The sequence below is a fragment of the Oryx dammah genome, unplaced genomic scaffold (assembly GCF_014754425.2).
Source record: "Oryx dammah isolate SB20612 unplaced genomic scaffold, SCBI_Odam_1.1 HiC_scaffold_7, whole genome shotgun sequence".
Lineage (NCBI taxonomy): Eukaryota > Metazoa > Chordata > Mammalia > Artiodactyla > Bovidae > Oryx > Oryx dammah.
In genome coordinates, this window is record NW_024070191.1 from 19,817,044 (window position 1) to 19,831,867 (window position 14,824).

Below are 14,824 nucleotides of genomic sequence, written 5' to 3' on the forward strand. Positions count from 1 at the left end.
TGTAAGTTATAAATAAAAGGAGCGACTAAACAGAGTGCCCACCAGAGGCCAGAAGCTGTCAACACAGGTCAGAACAAAATGTCAGGCTAATAAAACAGGAGTTCCAGGCTCTGACAAAAGAAGTACGAGCCCACGATGCTGCTGATGAGAAAGCTCCAGGAAAGGTTGAAACAAATTAGAGTTGTCAGTGGTACTCTGGGTTTGTGCTGGCTCGACACTAAAGTCTCCAGGAGAAGAGGGGCAGGGAGAAATCAGACCACCCATCCTCAATGCTAGCAAACTAGCAATGCTGAGGAGCTGATTATTGCAGATGTCTGAAGAGGAGTCGGATCTCGTTGCCTGTGGTTTCATTGGATGTCCTACCTTGTTCTGTGCTGGGAGCCATCTTTCCTTCCAGCAAGACTTGGTCTACATTGGCCTCAGGATGACCCTGAACCCAGACACCCTGGGACACCATGCTAGGGGATTCAGTTCACAAGCTATCTGGCTCCCTAGACTGCAAAGAACTTCTTACATGTGTGAAATACTAACCTGAACTTTCCACATTAGGGCAGAAGGGCTTTTTCTCTAGACAAAAGTAGATGCTGAATGCCCAGTTCAAATGCGCACGACACCCAATTTAATAACATATACTAAAAAGAAAATAAGTCTGCATCAAGTTCTAATGCTTGTCCTAATAGTTTGCTGTGTTCTCACCCTAACTTCAAAGTGTATGTGTTTCAGGCAAATAGAATTCCTGCTGTACAATTAAATACTTTGTGTGATGCTCTGTCCTAAAGGTACCAAGTACTAATGTCTCTGATTTCTACTGTGCTTTTTGCCCATTAAGACTACATACAGTGAAACTCATACCACGATATGAAATATCAGTATGTCTTTCATTTGATTACTGCTGAGGACTCAGCCCACCCTTAAGTGAATCCCAGTTTTTCTCAAAGCAATCAGCTGACCAAAGTCAAGGCTTCTTCTCCAACCATAAAATAATTATGATGAGTGTTTGGAGAACATTTGCTCAGCACCAGGGGCTTTAATGCATTATCTCATCTGATCTTCAGAAGAGCCTTTGAGGTAAGTCTTATCATCATTCCCACTTTATAGATTAGAAACGGAAGCTCACCTCTAATAAGTGGTAGAACAGAAACGCAAAACCTGGTGTGTTGATCTGCAAAGTTCCAATTTGTTTCTATGACTCCATCCAACACTCCCACACTAGTTTTCTATATTTTTATATATAAATACCATGAATATATCATATGGAGGGTGTGGAGAGAGGGAGATTTGTAATGAGCAATTTGATTATCTAGGATGGACGTAATCATTTGAAGACCTTAAGGAAGAAAAATTTCTTAGAACGTGAATTCCACTAGGTCAGATTCCAAGAAAGCTTTCTCATTTAATCTCTGTTTATGTTTCTTCCTTCATATCCTGTTCCAGCCACTGCCTCCAGTCTCTCCCTAAAGAATATTAACTCAGAAACATAGTCTTTCTGGAATGCTCACCAAGCTTCAATTACCTTGCTGAGAGCTACTCATGTGTGCCAGGGGAAGAAGCTACCTGTTAATATTCTATCTTTATTTCAGTAACTGGCTCAATTTGAACACTTTTTTTTTTTTCCAATTATGCTGCTGCTTGGATGTCCCATTTATTTCATCATGTTTCTTGTTTAACTACTCACTGTCCTTTCCTCAGTGGCCCAACTGGGCTTCAGCAGAGCAGTGTCCCCAAGCAGTGATGGCTCCATGTAACTTACATAAACACAGATCATTCTAAACAGTTATGTGGTGTTTTCAGCTTTATATGATACCACAAATGGTTGCTAAAAACACATAGTGTTCCATTAAGAAGCAGTAGATGTATTCCTTAATAGTGTGTATAACTAATATGTCTTGTAAATTGAAATAGAGATTTAAATCAGTAATGAGTCTAGGGCTTAGCACTGGTCCTGTTTAGGACCTATCCCAGCTGTCTCACAGCTTGACTCTCAGCAGAGATAATGAGAAGGGAAAAAAAAAAATCAATACAGTTCCAGCCAGGTCTTTTGCATCAGCAAAGTTTATAATTCACTCAAGTATGTGCTAGAGTTCAGATGGAGCAGAGAGGCCCAACACGCCACTTCCCATGTCTCCACAAGCTTGGAGGCCCAAATGACTTTCCTTCCTTCTTCAGAGAACCAGGTCCTGGCTTCCTGTTCTGCAGTGAACATCATCTTACACTAATACAAGATTGTTTCTTTCGTGAGCACACAGAGTCCTAACCACTGAACCACCAGGGAATTCCCAGGTCACAATGGATCATTTGCCCCCTTAACCTGGTTCTCTGGCTACTGTGCTTCCAACAATGCGAATCTCAAGGTCAGATTCCTTAGAAAAGCCAGCAGAGCTACTTACTTGCACATGAAGTGTCCCAGAAATATCTCCCACTGTGGCTTACCCTGCAGGACCCTTCCTGGGTGCTCCGGTTATCCTCACCCCCTGCTTCTGCTGTGTTCTCACTCACATCCTGCTTAATCCACTGCAAAGTAACTTTTAAGTTGTAACAGATTTACTCCGTATCATCTGAGTTTACTGCCATTTATTTTGATGCCACACATTCTCAGTCTCTTGGTTATTGAACTATGGGTGTTCACTGTCATCATTGTTAATTTTGCTAAGTCACTAATTTCCAGTGCAACCAAATGTCTACTACCCAGCTATTCCACAGTCCTGAAATCCGGGGCAGGGTTGGGGGCGGGAGGTGGTCAGTCCTTTAATCCTGAAATAAAATTGTAATAAATTGTTTGAGCACCACCCTCATATTCTAAGGCAATTCCAGTGCCTCCTGTCTAAAGCAGTTTGATGAAAACATGAAAAAATTATATTCCCTTCATCTCCTCTTTCAAATCCCCGTGACAACTGTGATAGTGGGTTTAATAGGGTTTCTAGCAATTCCTTTCCACCTGAAACCTCAGAATGTGCCTTTATTAGGATGTAGGGTCTTTGCAGGTGTAGTTAAGCGAAGATGAGGTCATACTGGATTCTGGTGGGCCCTGAAGCCAGTGATGGACATCTTGATAAGAAGAGAATGCCATAGAGACACAGTGAAGACCACGTGGAGACAGAGACAAGGATTAGAGTGATCTGGTTACAAGCCAAAGAATGCTAATACTTGCTGGAGCCATGAGAACTTAAGACGAAGGATTTCTCCCCAGAGGCTTCAAAGAAAACAAGGCTCTGCCACCATCTTGATTTCAGACTTCTGCCCTCCAGTACTGCAAGAATAAAGTTCTGTTTTAAGCTGCACAGTTTGTGACCATTTACTATAGTTCAGTTCAGTTCAGTCACTCAATCGTGTCCAACTCTCAGAGACCCCATGAACTGCAACACACCAGGCCTTCCTGTCTATCACTAACTCCCGGAGTTTACCCAAACCCATGTCCATTGAGTTGGTGATTTCATCCAACCAACCATCTCATCCTCTGTTGTCCCCTTCTCCTCCTGCCCCCAGTCCCTCCCAGCATCAGGGTCTTTTCTGATGCGTCAGCTCTTTGCATCAGGTGGCCAAAGTATTGGAGTTTTAGCTTCAACATCAGTCCTTCCAAAGAACACCCAGGACTGATTTCCTTTAGGATGGACTGGTTGGATCTTCTTGCAGTCCAAGGGACTCTCAAGAGTCTTCTCCAACACCACAGTTCAAAAGCATCAATTCTTCGGTGCTCAGCTTTCTTTATAGTCCAACTCTCACATCCATACATGACCACTGGAAAAACCATAGCCTTGACTAGATGGACCTTTGTTGGCAATGTCTCTGCTTTTTAATATGCTGTCTAGATTGGTCATTTACTATAGTAGCCTGAGGAAACTCACACATCCACACATCTTTGTTGTTGCTTCCCCCTCACATCTCTCATTCCAACAATGACCACCACATGTCTCCCTTCATTTGAGAATGTTCCCTAGTTCTACCTGGGGATGTAAGAGAATTTTACTGAAGAATCATGCCTAACAGGAAATGTGAGCAGAAAAGTCTACAACTTCAAGCTGAACCTTGAACTTGACTCTGTTGAAAACCAGCTAGATTAGACACCAAATTTTCCTCACTGGCCGCTATCCTCAGACTCTCCCCTCCAGCCAAAAAATTTTACACACCCCTGGTTAGCTGGGATCTTCTCCCTCCTGTTTCTCCTCTTTACTTTGTTTTGAACTTCCAGATCAAGATTCAAAATCTTTTAAATTATTTTTCCAAGAAATTCAACATATTTCTGTAGACATCTGATATCCATTGTAAAAGAAAAATTAATCCATCAATTGAAGGAAGAATTGGAAATTTTCATTTGAGCCAAATTTGAGGATGATAGCTTGGGAAGAGCATCTCACAGAGCTCCATTAGAAGTCAAGGCCCAGTTGCATAAGTTTTTGAGACAGAGGGATGTACATCAAATGATGTTACTATTGATAGTTTACATAATCCAGATCTTCAGGTTATTGTGCTAGGTCATGTGACCCCTTACAAGCTCTAGAAGGAACGTTATCTTTAAGGAGTAGTCTTGATGCTAGGACACTGTTGCTCTTTATTGTTGAGCAGGTATTTCTGCTGATGGGTGAGATCTGGTTGATGCATAATGCAGATATACACTGAACATTAGGGGTAGAAGAAGCCAAAGGGCAGAAAAAAATTTATGTTTAAATCTTTTGATCTTGCCATAAAGTATGAATTTTATTTCACACCAGATTGTGCCTTTCATAGTTAAATACTTCACTAGACTAATTATCTTAAAAAAAAAATCAGGTCCCTTTCCAGAGGAATTTTGTTTTATTACAAGGACTTCTGGGTCAACTTGCACCTAGACTTTCACAAAAATTTTTTTGCTACATTTGGAACTCAAATACAATAATTACCATTGGGTAATAAATTTAACCCTAAATCGTAATTCCACTAAATGATTTAAAGTAAAGAAAGCATGACAATAAGGCAAGCAATATGATAATAATCGCAATGAAATAACTATACTCCTCAAGTCATTTTCCGCCGTTCTTTTCTTCCACTCAAGTAGCAGTGCTGGATACATGCAGGGATGCCTCAGAGTTCACATTCTTCTTGACTTTTCTTTTCAAATTAAAATTTGAAAGCTGGAGCTTGTTGCAGGAAAGAAAGTGGGGTGTAAAAGGATGGTCATATCTCGGGTCTCAGGCGAGATCCTGGGACGATGCCTAGTGTGAGTTCTTGGCTTCCCTCAGGAAAGAATTCAAGAGTCATAGTAAAGTAAAAGATGGCTAGTTCAGGAAGATACACACTCCATAGTTAGAGTCTGGACCATCTCAGAAGGTAAGAGGCCCTAAAATACGGTGAAGTTTTTACAGGTGAATGAGTGGGAGGATTATTCCAACTATTTGGGGGATGGAGTGGGGATTTCCAGGAATTGGGCCACTGCCCACTTTTGGCTTTTTTACGGCTGGGCTTAGACCTGTCCTGGTGTCTGTAGGTGAGTTTAGCTTTCTGATGTATTATAATAAGTGTATAATGAGGCTGAAGGTCTAGTGGAAGTTCACTTGTCCGCCATTTTGGACCTAGTTGGTGCTAACCAGTTTATGCCATGTCCTCAACATCTCTGTCATTCTTTTAAAGGTTGTGCCCTGCTGCCTTCCTGTTCTATGCTATGCAGATTCATAATACTTTTTCCTAACTTTCAAGAAAAGACTGACATATGAAGCACTTCTATAATTTATTTTGGGCTCATGGATGGCTCCATCAGTAGCCCTGTGAACATGAGACTTAAAATGGATTTCTTTAGATAAAATAGATTTCAAATATAAAGACAGGAATAAAGAACATTTACAAAATAGCTGATACATAATCATGTATACACCACCTGCATTTTAGAGGTGTTGTCTTTCTACCATACTGACTGCACATATTTACTTTTTTTTAAGAAATATGCTAACTTGCACAGTTGAAGTCCCATTTATGCTTGCCTGTCTTGTTTTCTAGGTTAAACTTTCATCATGGAGTTTACATGTTTGTTTCCATTCATGCTTCTGTACATTTACTACATATGTACATTTGCATAAATGGTAGATGGTATTATTTTCTGTTTTATATAAGTAACATTATACAAGATCTCTCATTCTAAGCTTGTTCTTTTCCTCAGTTTGACAAATTTTGGCTTTATTTGAGTAATAGACCCTTTAAAACAGTAAGGACATTAGTGAGTATCTGGCTACCACTTATTTTAATTAATCCTAATTTTAAAAATATTATAATTTCAGAAAATAAAAATATTTTATATTCAATTCCTGTCCCCTATACAAAATTACTATCAATATTCTTGGATACTTCCTTCTAGTCTTTTTAAATATCAACTTTTTGGCATAGTAAAATAAAATATTAATATAGTCACATAGTTTTATATTATCATTTTTTTCATTTTCTACATTATTCCTTTGACAGTTACGTTTAATGCCTCTAAAACTATCCATCTAATGTATATAGTGAGTGAAGTCGCTCAGTCGTGTCCAACTCTTTGCGACCCCGTGGACTGACTGTAGCTTAACAAGCTCCTCCGTCCGTGGGATTTTCCAGGCAAGAATACTGGAGTGGGTTGCCATTTCCCGACCCAGGGATTGAACCCGGCTCTCCTGCATTGCGGGCAGACGCTTTAACCTCTGAGCCACCAGGGAAGCCCCTCTAATGTATATACTATAATTAGTTTAGCTATTCTTTTATTCCAGATATTTAATGTAGTTGTTTTACTTCTTCCTTTAAAAATAAGCCTTCAACAAACAAACAAACAAAAAACCCAACAATGGCCACTGAACTTGTTAACTTGCACAAATTTGAAGTCATTTTCTCAGATTAAAAAACCTTCTTCTGTAAATTATGTGCTCGTTATTTTTTGTTTGATACCTTATGATTATAGACATATGAATGAGCTATTTGTATAATAAGTATTTCACATATTGTTTTTATCTTTCTTATAGACTTTTAAAAATATATAAAAATTATCAGTACTGTACTCTTCTTTCCAACCCTAGGAAATAAATATAGTAAGACTGCCTTTAGAAAATTAAACCACAGTGGATCAGAGTAGAGATATGTAAAATCCCCTAACCTGATGAAATATATTAACATATAGAAAGAAAAATGTGTTAAGCAAAAGAGCACGGGCCAATCCCAGAGGCAAAATCTCATGCCTCATTGTAAATTAATAAATTAATTAAACGAATAATTCACTGATTGTGATTTGACTTCTTGCACAGATTGCCCACAGAGACAAAATGGCCTTGTCAACTAGTTAAAAATATTCCTGTTTTTTGAGGCAATTACATTTCTGGTTGTAAATTGAATTGCCATTTAGTCCCAAGATTCTGTTTAACATTAGTCTGCCACTAAGAGATAAATCCGCTAAACCTACAAAGTCAGGCTTTGGAATTTGTGAGGCTTCTGGTCAAACCCTCCCACCAGACCATTCCACATTAGAGGGCTCTTAGTGGACGACCATGTGGCTTTTTTTTTTTCCTGTAATAGGACTCTTTTTTTAAAATCAACCTTCCCTGCGCAATTTCCTTTACTGCTTCTGCACATAGAAACAACATTCTCTCTAGAGACGGATGACATACTAAATTCTATTCCTTTCAGTGTTTGGTATTTTAAACATTTGCCAATTTAATCCACTCAGGTAATAGAGATCACATATCAAGAAGAGCTCAGAATTCATTCATTCATTTATACCATCATGCTTCATCGAGTGATATTTGGTCAGGTATTGAAAAGATAACTGGAAGGATGTCAGTATGGGGCCGAAAATAAACCAGTTTCTGGTGCTTTGTAGGTAAGCAGTGCTGTGCTTCCAGGTAGCTCAAACAGTAAAGACTCTGCCTGCAATGTGAGAGACCTGGGTTCAATCCGTGGGTGCGGAAGACCCCATGGAGAGGGAAATGGCAACCCACTCCAGTGTTCTTGCCTGGAGAATCCCATGGACAGAGGAGCCTGGTTAGCTACAGTCCATGGGTGGCAAAGAGTCAGACAAGATGAGCGACTAACACTTTCAGTGCTGTGCGAGCTTGAGAAGGGTACCTATCAAAACTGGGTGCTGGGGGTGAAGAAATGGGAGGTGTTGGTGGGGGCTGGGAGGAGGAGAGGGTGTGGGGGATCGAGGCACCAAAGCCCCAGGAATAAAGGAGGGAAGGCTTCTTTGGAAATGTGAGTAATTATGTAACTGAAGTAAAGGGAGCAAGAGAGGAGGAGCAAAGAGGTTTTCAAAGCGTTAAACTAGAAAAGTAAGTAGAGATTAATTATAGCCTTATTGGTTCCAGGGGTCACGTGGCAGGTTCTTCCCTACTGAAATCAGCTATCATACTAGTCTTGTGTTTTCAATTATATCAGGGGTTGCCAAGCTTTTTCAGAAAAGAACCAGCTAGTAAATATTTTTGGTTTGCATGCCAGAAGGTCTCTGTCAGACTATTTAACTCTGCTGTGTAGTCTGAAAGCAAACCTACATCATATGTAAACAAACAGGCATGGATGCGTTCCACTAAAGCTTTCAGTTGAGTTCAGTGAGGTCACACAGTCACGCTCAATTCTGTGCAGCCCCATGGACTGCAGCATGCCAGGCTTCCCTGTCCATCACCAACTCACTGAACTTGCTCAAAGTCCTGTCCATAGAGTCAGTGATGCCATCCAACCAACTCATTCTCTGTCATCCCCTTCCCCTCCTACATTCAATCTTTCCTAGCATCAGGGTCTTTTCCAATGAATCAGCTCTTCTCCTCAGGTGGCCAAAGTATTGCAGTTTCAGCTTTAGAATCAGTCTTTCCAGTGAACATTCAGGACAGATTTCATTTAGGATGGATGGCTTGGATCTCCTTGGAGTCCAAAGTGCTCTCAAGAGTCTTCTCCAACACTGCAGTTCAAAAGCATCAATTCTTCGGCGCTCAGCTTTCTTTATAGTCCAACTCTCACATCCATACATGACTACTGGAAAAACCATACCTTTGAATAGATGGACTGTTGTTGGCAAAGTAATATCTCTGCTTTTTAATATGCTGTCTAGGTTGGCCATACCTTTGCTTCCAAGGTGCAAGTGTCTTTTAATTATAGGGCTGCAGTCACCATCCACAGTGATTTTGGAGCCCAAGAAAATAAAGTCTGTCACTGTTTCCATTGTTTCCCCATCTATTTGCCATGAAGTAATGGGACCAGATGCCATGATCTTATTTTTCTGAATGTTGAGTTTTAAGCCAACTTTTTCAGTCCTCTTTCACTTTAATCCAGAGGCTCTTTAGTTCTTCTTCGCTTTCTGTCATAAGGGTGGTGTCATCTGCATCTCTGAGGTTACTGATATTTCACCCGGCAATCTTGATTCCAGCTTGTGCTTCACCCAGCCTAGCATTTCTCATGATGTTCTCTGCATATAAGTTAAATAAGCAGGGTGACAATATACAGCCTTGACATACTTCTTTCCCAATTTGGAACCAGTCTGTTTTTCCATGTCTTGTTCTAACTGTTGGCTCTTGACCTGCATACCAATTTCTCAGAAGGCAGGTAAGGTGGTCTGGTATTCCAGTCTCTGGAATTTTCCACACAGTCAAAGGCTTTGGTGTAATCAATAAAACAGAAGTAGGTGTTTCTCTGGAACTCTTTCCTTTTTTTCTATGATCCAATGGATGTTGGCAATTTGATCTCTGGTCCCTCTGCCTTTTCTAAATCCAGCTTGAACACCTGGAAGTTCTTGGTTCACATATTGTTGAAGCCTTGCTTGGAGAATTTTGAGGTTTATTTAGTAAATAAACTAAAGCTTTATTTACACAATAAATAGAAAGCTAGGATTGGCTTAAGGGCCATATTTTACTCATTACCAGTCTCCATGAGCCTCTTTAAGATCCATCATGCTTGGAAATAACAAAAGTCAAGTATATTCCTTTTGAAACCATAGGGTAAGTTTTGTCTGTCTGCAAAAGTTCAACCTATTGGGCTGAAAGCTCCTCTTTGAGAAGGTTAAGTATTAAATAAGAAAGTTGGGAGCTTGTATACACCCGTGGTAGATTCATGTCAATGTATGGCAAAACCGATACAGTATTGTAAAGTAAAATAAAGTAAAATTAAAATTTTAAAAAAATTAATAAGTAAGGTGTTTAATAGTATGATAATATATTCAAGTACTCTCACCTTAAAATGTAAATCTCAAAATTTTCAAAACTTGTAAAAGTAAAAACTTTAGATTTATATTTCATTTTGAAGAATAAACTCAAACTGTATACCTCAGATTGGAACTTGAACCCATGTGCTGGGATTTAAACCATGCCAAAACCCTCGGTACCTGGTTTCAGGACCTAATGAAGCTCAGGTTCTCGAAGTATCATTGCAGAAAGAATTTAGTGAGTGACAAAGTAATAGGTAAGAAGTGGATTTACTCAGATTCAGAGATCTACACCACAGAGAAAATGTGGGCCATCACAGAGGGCAAGTTCCTATATGAAATGTGGCATGTTTAGTTTTTATAGGCTGGGCAATTTCATAAGCTAATGAGTGGGAAGATTAGTTGGTGGTCTCTCAGCAGAAAAAACCATTGCAATCATTTGGGTCTTTTGTATATTTTCCTGGGTGTGTTCAGCCTTTTTGGCCATATCCCTATTTTTAAAAACTGAATAAGCCAATTGGAGCAAATGATTCACTGGAGTCTGAGGCCCAGAAGTTGCTTTCTGAATTTTGTGCCTGATATCTGGGGCAGACTGGGCTATGAAATACATAGCGAAAGGAGCCTGTCCCTCAGGGGAGGAGGGATCCATATTTGTATACTTCCTAAAAGTCTCCAATACTTTGGCCACCTGATGGGAAGAACTGACTCATTGAAAAGACCCTGATGCTTGGAAATATTGAAGGCAGGAGGAGAAGGGGATGACAGAAGATGAGATGGTTGGATGGCATCACCAACTCAATGGACTTGAGTCTGAGGAAGCTTCAGGAGCTGGTGATGGACAGGGAAGCCTGGTGTGCTACAGTCCAAGGGGTCGCAAACAGTTGAACACAACAGCGATTGAACTGAGCTGAACTGAACTAAAAGTCTCCTAAAAGTGGAGAGTTCTGACAAAACGTGGTCCACTGGAGAAGGGAATGGTAAACCACTTTGGTATTTTTGCCTTGAGAACCCCATAAACAATATGATAGGGCAAAAAAAAAAGAAAAACAGGACACTGAAAGATGAACTCCCCAGGTTGGTAGGTGCCCAGTATGCTACTGGAGAATAGTGGAAAAATAACTCCCAAAGAATGAAGAGAGCAAGCCAAAGAAGAAACAACACCCAGCAGTAGGTGTGACTGGTGATGGAAGTAAGTCCCATGTGGTAAAGAACGATACTGCATAGGAACCTGAAATGTTAGGTCCATGAATTAAGGTAAGTTGGAAGTGAGCAAACAGGAGATGGCAAAAATGAACATCAACATTTTAGGAATCAGTGAACTAAAATGGACGGGAATGGGTGACTTTAACTCAGATGACCATTATATCTACTACTGTGGGAAAGAATCCCTTAGAAGAAATGGAGTAGCCTTCATTGTCAACAAAAAAGTCTGAAATGCAATTCTTGGATGCAATCTCAAACATGACAGAATGATCTCTGTTCATTTCCAAAGCAAGCCATTCAATATCACAGTAATCCAAGTCCATGCCCCAAACAGTAATGCTGAAGAAGCTAAGTTCTATGAACACTTGCAAGACCTTCTAGAACTAACACCCATAAAAGATGTCCTTTTCATTGTAGGGGACTGGATTGCAAAAGTAGGAAGTAAAGAGATACTTGGAGTAACAGGCATATTTAGCCTTGGAATACAAAATGAAGCAGGGCAAAGGCTAATTGAGTTTTTCCAAGAGAACACATTGGTCATAGTAAATACACTCTTCCAACAACACAAGAGAAGCCTCCATTGGGTGGACATCACCTGATGGTCAATACTGAAATCAGATTGACTATATTCTTTGCAGCCAAAGATGGAGAAGCTCCTTAAAGTCAGCAAAAACAAGACCAGGAGCTGACTGTGGCTCAGATCATAAACTCTTTATTGCCAAATTCAGAGTTAAATTGAAGAAAGTAGGGAAAATGACTAGACCAGGTATGACCTAAATCAAATCCCTTATGATTATTCACTGGAAGTGACAAATAGATTCAGGGGATTAGATCTGACAGAGTGCCTGAAGAACTATGGACAGAGGTTCATGATACGGTGCAGGGACACTGATCAAGACCATCCCCAGGAAAAGAGAAGCAAAAAGGCAAAACTGTTGTCTGAGGTGGCCTTACAAATAGCTGAGAAAACAAGAGAAGGGAAAGGCAAAGGAGAAAAGGAAAGATATACCCATCTGAATGCAGAGTTCCAAAGAATAGCAAGGAGAGATAAGAATGCTTTGCTCAGCATTCAATGCAAAGAAATAGAGGAAAACAATAGAATGGGAAAGACTAGAGATCTCTTCAGGAAAATTAGAGATACTAAGGGAATGTTTCATGCAAAGATGGGCTCAATAAAAAAGAGAAACAGTATGGACCTAACACAAGCAGAAGATAATAAGAGGTGGCAAGAATACACAGAAGAACTGTACAAAAAAGATCTTCATGACTCAGATAACCATGATGGTGTGATCACTCACCTAGAGCCAGACGTCCTGGAATGTGAAGTCAAGTGGGCCTGAGGAATCATACTATGATCAAAGTGAGTGGAGGTGATGGAATTCCAGTCAAGCTATTTCAAATCATAAAAGATGATGCTGTCAAAGTGCTGTACTCAATATGTCAGCAAATTTGGAAAACTCAGCAGTGACCACAGGACTGGAAAAGGTCAGTTTTAATTCCAGTCTCAAAGAAGGCAATGCCAAAGAATGCTCAAACTACCACACAATTGCACTCATCTCACACACTAGCAAGTAATGCTTAAAATTCTCCAAGTCAGGCTTCAACAATACATGAATCGTGAACTTCCAGATATTCAACTTGGATTTAGAAAAGGCGGAGGAACCAGAGATCAAATTGCAAACATCTGTTGGATCAACAAAAAGGCAAGAGAGTTTCAGAAAAACATCTACTTCTGCTTTATTGACTATGCCAATGCCTTTGACTCTGTGGATCAAAACAAACTGTGGAATATTCTGAAAGAGATGGGAATATATCAGACCACCTGACCTGCCTCTTGAGAAACCTATATACAGGTTAGGAAGCAACAGTTAGAATTGGACATGGAATAACAGACTGGTTCCAAATAGGAAAAAGAGCACATCAAGGCTGTATATTGTCACCCTGCTTATTTAACTTATATGCAGAGTACATCATGAGAAATGCTGGGCTGGAGGTAGCACAAGCTGGAATCAAGATCGCCAGGAGAAATATCAATAACCTCAGATATACAGATGACACCACATTTATGGCAGAATGTGAAGAGGAACTAAAGAGCCTCTTGATAAAAGTGAAACAGGAGAGTGAAAAAGTTGGCTTAAAGCTCAACATTCAGAAAATGAAGATCATGTCATCTGGTCCCATCACTTCATGGCAAATAGATGGGGAAACTGTGGAAACAGTGGCTGACTTGACTTTTGGGGGCTCCAAAATCACTGCAGATGGTGACTGCAGCCATGAAATTAAAAGACGCTTACTCCTTGGAAGGAAAGTTATGACCAACCTAGACAGCAAATTAAAAAGCAGAGACATTACTTTGTCCACAAAGGTCCATCTCATCAAGGCTATGGTTTTTCCAATAGTCATTTATGGTGTGAGAGTTGGACTATAAGAAAGCTGAGCGCCAAATAATTGATGCTTTTGAACTGTGGTGTTGGAGGAGACTCTTGAGAGTCCCTTGGACTGCAAGGAGATCCAACCAGTCCATCCTGGAGGACTGGGTGTTCATTGGAAGGACTGATATTGAAGCTGAAACTCCAGTACTTTGACCACCTGATGAGAAGAGCTGACTCATTTGAAAAGACCCTGATGCTGGGAAAGATTGAGAGTGGGAGGAGAAGGGGACGACAGAGGAAGAGATGGTTGGATGGAATCACCAACTCGATGGATGTGAGTTTGGGTAAACTCCAGGAGATGGTGATGGACAGGGAGGCCTGGCATGCTGTGGTTCGTGGGGTCGCAAAGGGTCAGACACGACTGATGGAACTGAACTGTACTATGAGTAACCTAGACAGCATATTAAAAAGCAGAGACATTACTTTGCCAGCAAAGATCCATCTAGTCAAAGCTATGGTTGTCCAGTAGTCATGTATGGATGTGAGAGTTGGACTGTAAAGAAAGCAGAAGGCCGAAGAATTGATGCTTTTTAACTGTGGTATTGGAGAAGACTCTTGAAGAGTCCCTTGGACTGCAAGGAGATCCAACCAGTCCATTCTAAATGAAATCTGTCTTGAATATTGTTTGGAAAGACTGATTCTGAAGCTGAAACTGCAATATTTTGGCCACCTGATGTGAAGAGCTGACTTATTGGAAAAGACCCTGATGCTGGGAAAGATTGAAGGCGGAAGGAGAAGGGGACGGCAGAGGATGAGATGGTTGGATGGCATCCTTGACTCGATGGACATGAGTCTGTGTAAGTTCCAGGAGTTGGTGATGGACAGGGAAGCCTGACATGCTGCAGTCCATGGGGTTGTAAAGAGTCAGACATGACTGAGTGACTGAACTGAACTGAAAAGTCTCCATTAATCTCCTTTGGAAGACTGTAGGATTTTCTGCACAGATGTGGCATGGTTCGTTTTATAGGCTTGGTAATTTCATATGCTAATGAGTGGGAAAATTATTCCAACTATTTTTTGGAAGTGGTGGAGATTTCCAAGAAATTGGCCACCAACCACTCCTTAGTCTTTTGACAGT

The 14,824-nt window shown here is 40.4% G+C and overlaps 1 protein-coding gene across 2 annotated transcripts in view; it reads left to right on the top strand.

Annotated features, from left to right (window-relative positions):
* Positions 1-14,824, top strand: part of MSR1 (macrophage scavenger receptor 1) — an 87,484-nt gene that overhangs the window by 51,397 nt on the left and 21,263 nt on the right. The gene's annotated exons all lie outside the window — the stretch shown is intronic.